The sequence below is a fragment of the Oncorhynchus masou genome, unplaced genomic scaffold, assembly GCF_036934945.1.
Source record: "Oncorhynchus masou masou isolate Uvic2021 unplaced genomic scaffold, UVic_Omas_1.1 unplaced_scaffold_1755, whole genome shotgun sequence".
Taxonomy (NCBI): Eukaryota; Metazoa; Chordata; class Actinopteri; order Salmoniformes; family Salmonidae; genus Oncorhynchus; species Oncorhynchus masou.
In genome coordinates, this window is record NW_027007715.1 from 22,501 (window position 1) to 30,000 (window position 7,500).

At 45.8% G+C, this 7,500-nt stretch overlaps 1 pseudogene; it reads left to right on the plus strand.

The window, feature by feature from the left end:
• Positions 1 to 7,500, plus strand: part of LOC135532175 (protein phosphatase 1 regulatory subunit 12A-like) — a 57,723-nt pseudogene that overhangs the window by 8,132 nt on the left and 42,091 nt on the right.

Below are 7,500 nucleotides of genomic sequence, written 5' to 3' on the forward strand. Positions count from 1 at the left end.
TTAGCTCTGTCTACCCAGTGCCTTCTACACACAAACAGAATAGCTCTGTCTACATAGTACCTTCTACACACAAACAGAATAGCTCTGTCTACCCAGTGCCTTCTACACACAAACAGATTAGCTCTGTCTACCCAGTGCCTTCTACACACAAACAGAATAGCTCTGTCTACATAGTACCTTCTACACACAAACAGAATAGCTCTGTCTACCCAGTGCCTTCTACACACAAACAGAATAGCTCTGTCTACCCAGTGCCTTCTACACACAAACAGAATAGCTCTGTCTACCCAGTGCCTTCTACCCACAGACAAATAGAATAGCTCTGTCTACCGAGTGCCTTCTACACACAAACAGAATAGCTCTGTCTACATAGTACCTTCTACACACAAACAGAATAGCTCTCTGTCTACCCAGTGCCTTCTACACACAAACAGAATAGCTCTGTCTACCCAGTGCCTTCTACACACACACAAACAGAATAGCTCTGTCTACCCAGTGCCTTCTACACACAGACAAACAGATTAGCTCTGTCTACCCAGTGCCTTCTACACACAGACAAACAGAATAGCTCTGTCTACCTAGTGCCTTCTACACACAGACAAACAGATTAGCTCTGTCTACCCAGTGCCTTCTACACACAGACAAACAGATTAGCTCTGTCTACCTAGTGCCTTCTACACACAGACAGAATAGCTCTGTCTACATAGTACCTTCTACACACAAACAGAATAGCTCTGTCTACCCAGTGCCTTCTACACACAAACAGATTAGCTCTGTCTACCCAGTGCCTTCTACACACAAACAGAATAGCTCTGTCTACATAGTACCTTCTACACACAAACAGAATAGCTCTGTCTACCCAGTGCCTTCTACCCACAGACAAATAGAATAGCTCTGTCTACCCAGTGCCTTCTACCCACAGACAAATAGAATAGCTCTGTCTAGCCAGTGCCTTCTACCCACAGACAAATAGAATAGCTCTGTCTACCCAGTGCCTTCTACCCACAGACAAATAGAATAGCTCTGTCTACCCAGTGCCTTCTACTCACAGACAAACCGTTTTATTAGCTGTCTGTGTTTTTATGAGCTACCTACCTAAAGTCAGCTATCCAGGGTGCCGCTAATCAAGTGGACACACTCCTGGATAGCTGGAAATAAAACAGAAACACTTACTCATGTCTGCCAAGTAGTCAGATTACTGTCCTATAGAGGCAGACTACTGCCTTACGTAGTCAGACTACTGCCCTACATAGTCAGACTACTGCCCTATATAGTCCACAGTATTCAGACTACTGCCCTACATAGTCAGACTACTGCCCTACATAGTCAGACTACTGCCCTACATAGTCAGACTACTGCCCTACATAGTCAGACTACTGCCCAACATAGTCAGACTACTGCCCTACATACTCCACAGTAGGCACACTACTCCCTTACATAGTCAGACTACTGCCCTACATAGTCAGACTACTTCCCTACATAGTCAGACTACTGCCCTACATAGTCAGACTACTGCCCTACATAGTCAGACTACTGCCCTACATACTCCACAGTAGGCACACTACTCCCTTACATAGTCAGACTACTGCCCTACATAGTCAGACTACTTCCCTACATAGTCAGACTACTGCCCTCTATAGTCCACAGTAGGCAGACTACTGCCCTACATACTCCACAGTAGGCAGACTACTGCCCTATATAGTCCACGGTAGGCTGACTTCTGCCCCTATATAGTCAGAATACTCCACTACATAGTCAGACTTCTGCCCTACATAATCCACAGTAGGCAGACTACTGCCCTATATAATCAGACTACTGCCCTACATAGTCAGGCCACTGCCCCATGTAGTCCACAGTAGTCAGACTACTGCGCTACATAGTCCACAGTCGGCAGACTACTGCCCTACATAGTCAGACTACTGCCCTACATAGTCAGACTACTGCCCTACATAGTCAGACTACTGCCCAACATAGTCCACAGTAGGCAGACTACTGCCCTATATAGTCCACAGTAGTCAGACTACTGCCCTATATAGTCAGAATACTCCACTACATAGTCAAGACTACTGCCCTACATAGTCAGACCACTGCCCTATGTAGTCCACAGTACGCAGACCACTGCCCTATATAGTCAGACCACTGCCCTATATAGTCACAGTACTGCCCTATATAGTCCACAGTATTCAGACTACTGCCCTACATAGTCAGACTACTGCCCTACATAGTCAGACTACTGCCCTACATAGTCAGACCACTGCCCTATGTAGTCCACAGTAGTCAGACTACTGCCCTACATAGTCCACCGTAGGCAGACTACTGCCCTACATAGTAAGACCACTGCCCTATGTAGTCCACATTAGTCAGACCACTGCCCTACATAGTCCACAGTAGTCAGACTACTGCCCTATATAGTCCACAGTAGTCAGACTACTGCTCTATATAGTCCACAGTAGTCAGACTACTGCCCTACATAGTCCACAGTAGTCAGACTACTGCCCTACATAGTCCACAGTAGTCAGACTACTGCCCTATATAGTCCACAGTAGTCAGACTACTGCCCTATATAGTCAGACTACTGCCTTATATAGTCAGAATACTGCCCTATATAGTCAGACTACTGCCCTACATAGTCAGACCACTGCCCCATGTAGTCCACAGTAGGCACACTACTACCTTACATAGTCAGACTTCTGCCCTACATTGTCCATAGTAGTCAGAGCAGCCCTACATATTCTGACTCCAGCCCTACATACTCCACAGTAGGCAGACTACTGCCCTATATAGTCAGACTACTGCCCTACACAGTCAGACTACTGCCCTACACAGTCAGACTACTGCCCTACACAGTCAGACTACTGCCCTACACAGTCAGACTACTGCCCTACACAGCCAGACTACTGCCCTACACAGCCAGACTACTGCCCTACACAGTCAGACTACTTCCCTTCATAGTCAGGCCACTGCCCTACATTGTCAGGCCACTGCCCTACATTGTCAGACCACTGCCCTACACAGTCAGACTACTGCCCTACACAGTCAGACCACTGCCCTACATAGTCCACAGTAGTCAGACCACTGCCCTACATTGTCAGACCACTGCCCTACACAGTCAGACCACTGCCCTACATAGTCAGACCACTGCGCTACATAGTCAGACCATGCCCTACATAGTCCACAGTAGGCAGACTACTGCCCTATATAGTCCATATTAGTCCAGAAGAAGAAATATGCTAATTTAGCTGATTATTTGAATCCAAAGAGACACAAATGTAAACATTGATAGTGACTGTATTTATTGATCTTGGAGTTGAACCAACAACCCTGGTGTTTCTAGCACCCTGCTTCAACCCACTTACACATTGGAACCTCATATCTATGGCCAATCTCTAGGATGAGAAAAAGTGTTTTAATCAATATGTCAAGATTCAGCTTTTGATCATGTGTGTCCTGTCCTGTCTGATTCAGTTTGATCATATCTCCTGTCCTGTTTGATCATGTCTCTTGTCCTGTCTGATTCAGAGTTTGATCATGTGTCCTGTCCTGTTTGATCATGTCTCTTGTCCTGTCTGATTCAGAGTTTGATCATGTGTCCTGTCCTGTTTGATCATGTCTCTTGTCCTGTCTGATTCAGAGTTTGATCATGTGTCCTGTCCTGTTTGATCATGTCTCTTGTCCTGTCTGATTCAGAGTTTGATCATGTGTCCTGTCCTGTCTGATTCAGAGTTTGATCATGTCTCTTGTCTTCTCCAGGCGTGTATAGATGAGAATGCAGAGATGGTCCAGTTCCTGGTGGAGAGTGGGAGTGATGTGAACCGGGGGACAACGAGGGGTGGACTCCCCTCCACGCTGCTGCCTCCTGTGGGTTCATACAGATCACCAAGTGGGTCCTCTCTCTTCTCTAATGTCACGTCATACCTTCTTCGTCCTGGGGACGTTACACAGACGAACATCATACCTGTGTTTCTTCGTCCCAAATAGATGCACATTGTAGATCCCCCCCCACCCCACCCTAGCACTGCACAGACGATTCCACTAATCAACTCATCATCAATGTCTTTGATTAGTGAAATCAGATGTGTTCGTATTAGGGCAAAAAAACAACTAAACAATGTACACCCATTTGTGTCCCGAGCAACAGGATAAGAAACACTACTGAACTGTACAATACATTGACATAGATGTGATGCTGTGTAATGTCACTCTACAATAGTACACCGAAAAGTGTCCCTTTGAGTGTGTACTGTAACCTGATAGCTGATGGGCATGTGTTTGTTCTGAATAGCCAACTCCAATGGTCTCACACCGTTTGGCAGTAAATAGCATGACCATGAGAGGTAACGTCAGCACTAACACATCTACACCGCTGATGATCATATCTGATGAACTTCAATTTCCCCAGCTCGTTCTCTCCGTGTACAAGTATAGCTGTGTAGACTAGGAACCTTTCTGCGTGGACTAGGAACCTTTCTGCGTGGACTAGGAACCTTTCTGTGTGGACTAGGAACCTTTCTCTGCGTGGACTAGGAACCTTTCTGCGTGGACTAGGAACCTTTCTGCGTGGACTAGGAACCTTTCTGTGTGGACTAGGAACCTTTCTGTGTGGACTAGGAACCTTTCTGTGTGGACTAGGAACCTTTCTCTGCGTGGACTAGGAACCTTTCTGCGTGGACTAGGAACCTTTCTCTGCTTGGTGTAGGAACCATTCTGAGTGTAGGAACCTTTATAATATGTGTGTATGTTGCAGGTACCTGATAGAGCACGGTGCACGTGTGGGGCGGTGAACAGTGAAGGAGAGCTTCCTCTGGATGTTGCCACTGAGGATGCTATGGAGAGACTGCTGAAGGGAGAGATCAAGAAACAAGGTATGAACTGTTATATAGTGTCTATGCAGGCTACATTTGAAGAGATCTAGAAACATATGAACTTATGTCGTGTCTATGTAGGCTACATTTGAAGGGAGACATCTAGAAACATGATATGAACTGTTATCTAGTGTCTATGCAGGCTACATTTGAAGAGATCTAGAAACATATGAACTTATGTCGTGTCTATGTAGGCTACATTTGAAGGGAGCGATCTACAAGCAGGGTAACTATGAATGTTTATGTAGTGTCTATGTAGGCTACATCTAGAAGCAGGGTAACTATGAATGTTTATGTAGTGTCTATGTAGGCTACATCTAGAAGCAGGGTAACTATGAATGTTTATGTAGTGTCTATGTAGGCTACATCTAGAAGCAGGGTAACTATGAATGTTTATGTAGTGTCTATGTAGGCTACATCTAGAAGCAGGGTAACTATGAATGTTTATGTAGTGTCTATGTAGGCTACATCTAGAAGCAGGGTAACTATGAATGTTTATGTAGTGTCTATGTAGGCTACATCTAGAAGCAGGGTAACTATGAATGTTTATGTAGTGTCTATGTAGGCTACATCTAGAAGCAGGGTAACTATGAATGTTTATGTAGTGTCTATGTAGGCTACATCTAGAAGCAGGGTAACTATGAATGTTTATGTAGTGTCTATGTAGGCTACATCTAGAAGCAGGGTAACTATGAATGTTTATGTAGTGTCTATGTAGGCTACATCTAGAAGCAGGGTAACTATGAATGTTTATGTAGTGTCTATGTAGGCTACATCTAGAAGCAGGGTAACTATGAATGTTTATGTAGTGTCTATGTAGGCTACATCTAGAAGCAGGGTAACTATGAATGTTTATGTAGTGTCTATGTAGGCTACATCTAGAAGCAGGGTAACTATGAATGTTTATGTAGTGTCTATGTAGGCTACATCTAGAAGCAGGGTAACTATGAATTGTTATGTAGTGTCTATGTAGGCTACATCTAGAAGCAGGGTAACTATGAATTGTTATGTAGTGTCTATGTAGGCTACATCTAGAAGCAGGGTAACTATGAATTGTTATGTAGTCTGCGTGTTACATAACGTGGCTGCTGGACTGAGTAAAACGTGTGGTAAATGAGGTTGGCCATCTGTTTTTTTTAGGTTATCAGTGAATTGTTATGTAGCCATGTCAACAGTCCTCGGAGAAGCACAGCACACGCGTTCTCTCTTCCTCAAAACACCATAACACCTGCTATTGAATTCCACGTCCTTGTGCTATTGTGACGTAACAAAATCTCATTAGTGCTGCTCCTACTGCAATTGCTGTATTTTAAGTCATGGTTAGAATTGACTACACCCTTTTTAAGATTCTGAAACAAAATCAGAGACGGGCATAATAGGAATGATAATATATGACAGGAAAATATGTATAAAAAAAATGTAATATTAGTCTTTTAGATGTATTATGTTGACAAATTGTCAGTGTTGATAATCAAAGGCAAAAACTGGGGGATTACTACTGTTTTTTACAAGGTGACACGTTCTGATTAACCATCATCGAATAATCTTTAAAAGGTATTGGTTTCTGTTAAATAAAAATTTTAGACCGACTCACCAACAGAGAATACACAGATTATTACTTCCCTCTCTTAATGTAGCCTTTATTTAATCTCCTCTAACTACGTCCCTCTCTGTCCCCAGGGGTGGATGTAGATCTGGCGAGAGGGAAGAGGAGCGGGTGATGCTGGCGGACGCCAACGCGGTGCTGGCAGGAAGTGGCGTGCTGACACCTCACCCCAACACCAAGGCCACAGCGCTGCACGTGGCCGCGGCCAAGGGCTACATAGAGGTCATGAAGTGAGTCGGGTGCTAGACGGCGAGTCGGGTGCTAGACGGCGAGTCGGGTGCTAGACGGCGAGTCGGGTGCTAGACGGCGAGTCGGGTGCTAGTCGGCGAGTCAGGTGCTAGACGGCGAGTCAGGTGCTAGACGGCGAGTCAGGTGCAAGACGGCGAGTCAGGTGCTAGACGGCGAGTCAGGTGCGAGTCAGGTGCTAGTCGGCGAGTCAGATGCGAGTCAGGTGCTAGTCGGCGAGTCAGGTGCTAGTCGGCGAGTCAGGTGCTAGTCGGCGAGTCAGGTGCTAGACGGCGAGTCAGGTGCTAGACGGCGAGTCAGGTGCTAGACGGCGAGTCAGGTGCTGGACGGCGAGTCAGGTGCTGGACGGCGAGTCAGGTGCTGGACGGCGAGTCAGGTGCTGGACGGCGCGTCAGGTGCTGGACGGCGAGTCAGGTGCTGGACGGCGAGTCAGGTGCTAGACGTGCTCATTTGTTTTAGAGAGCGCTCATTTGTTTTAGAGAGCGCTCATTTGTTTTAGAGAGCGCTCATTTGTTTTAGAGAGCGCTCATTTGTTTTAGAGAGTGCTCATTTTAGACAACACCATTGCTCCTAAAGTGCAAACTGTTCTGATCTGGGACACGGACAGAGATAATAACCGGACCTGCTGACCTGCTGCCACTGTGTCTTTGGTGTATCTAGTTTTGTACCACAGTAGACCAGCAAACAGCTGCTGTTAGTCATCCTGTTGTCCTCTTGCCTCCCATCCTCTTGTCCTCGTGTCCTTTGTCCTCCCATCCTCTTGTCCTCTTGTCCTCCCATCCTCGT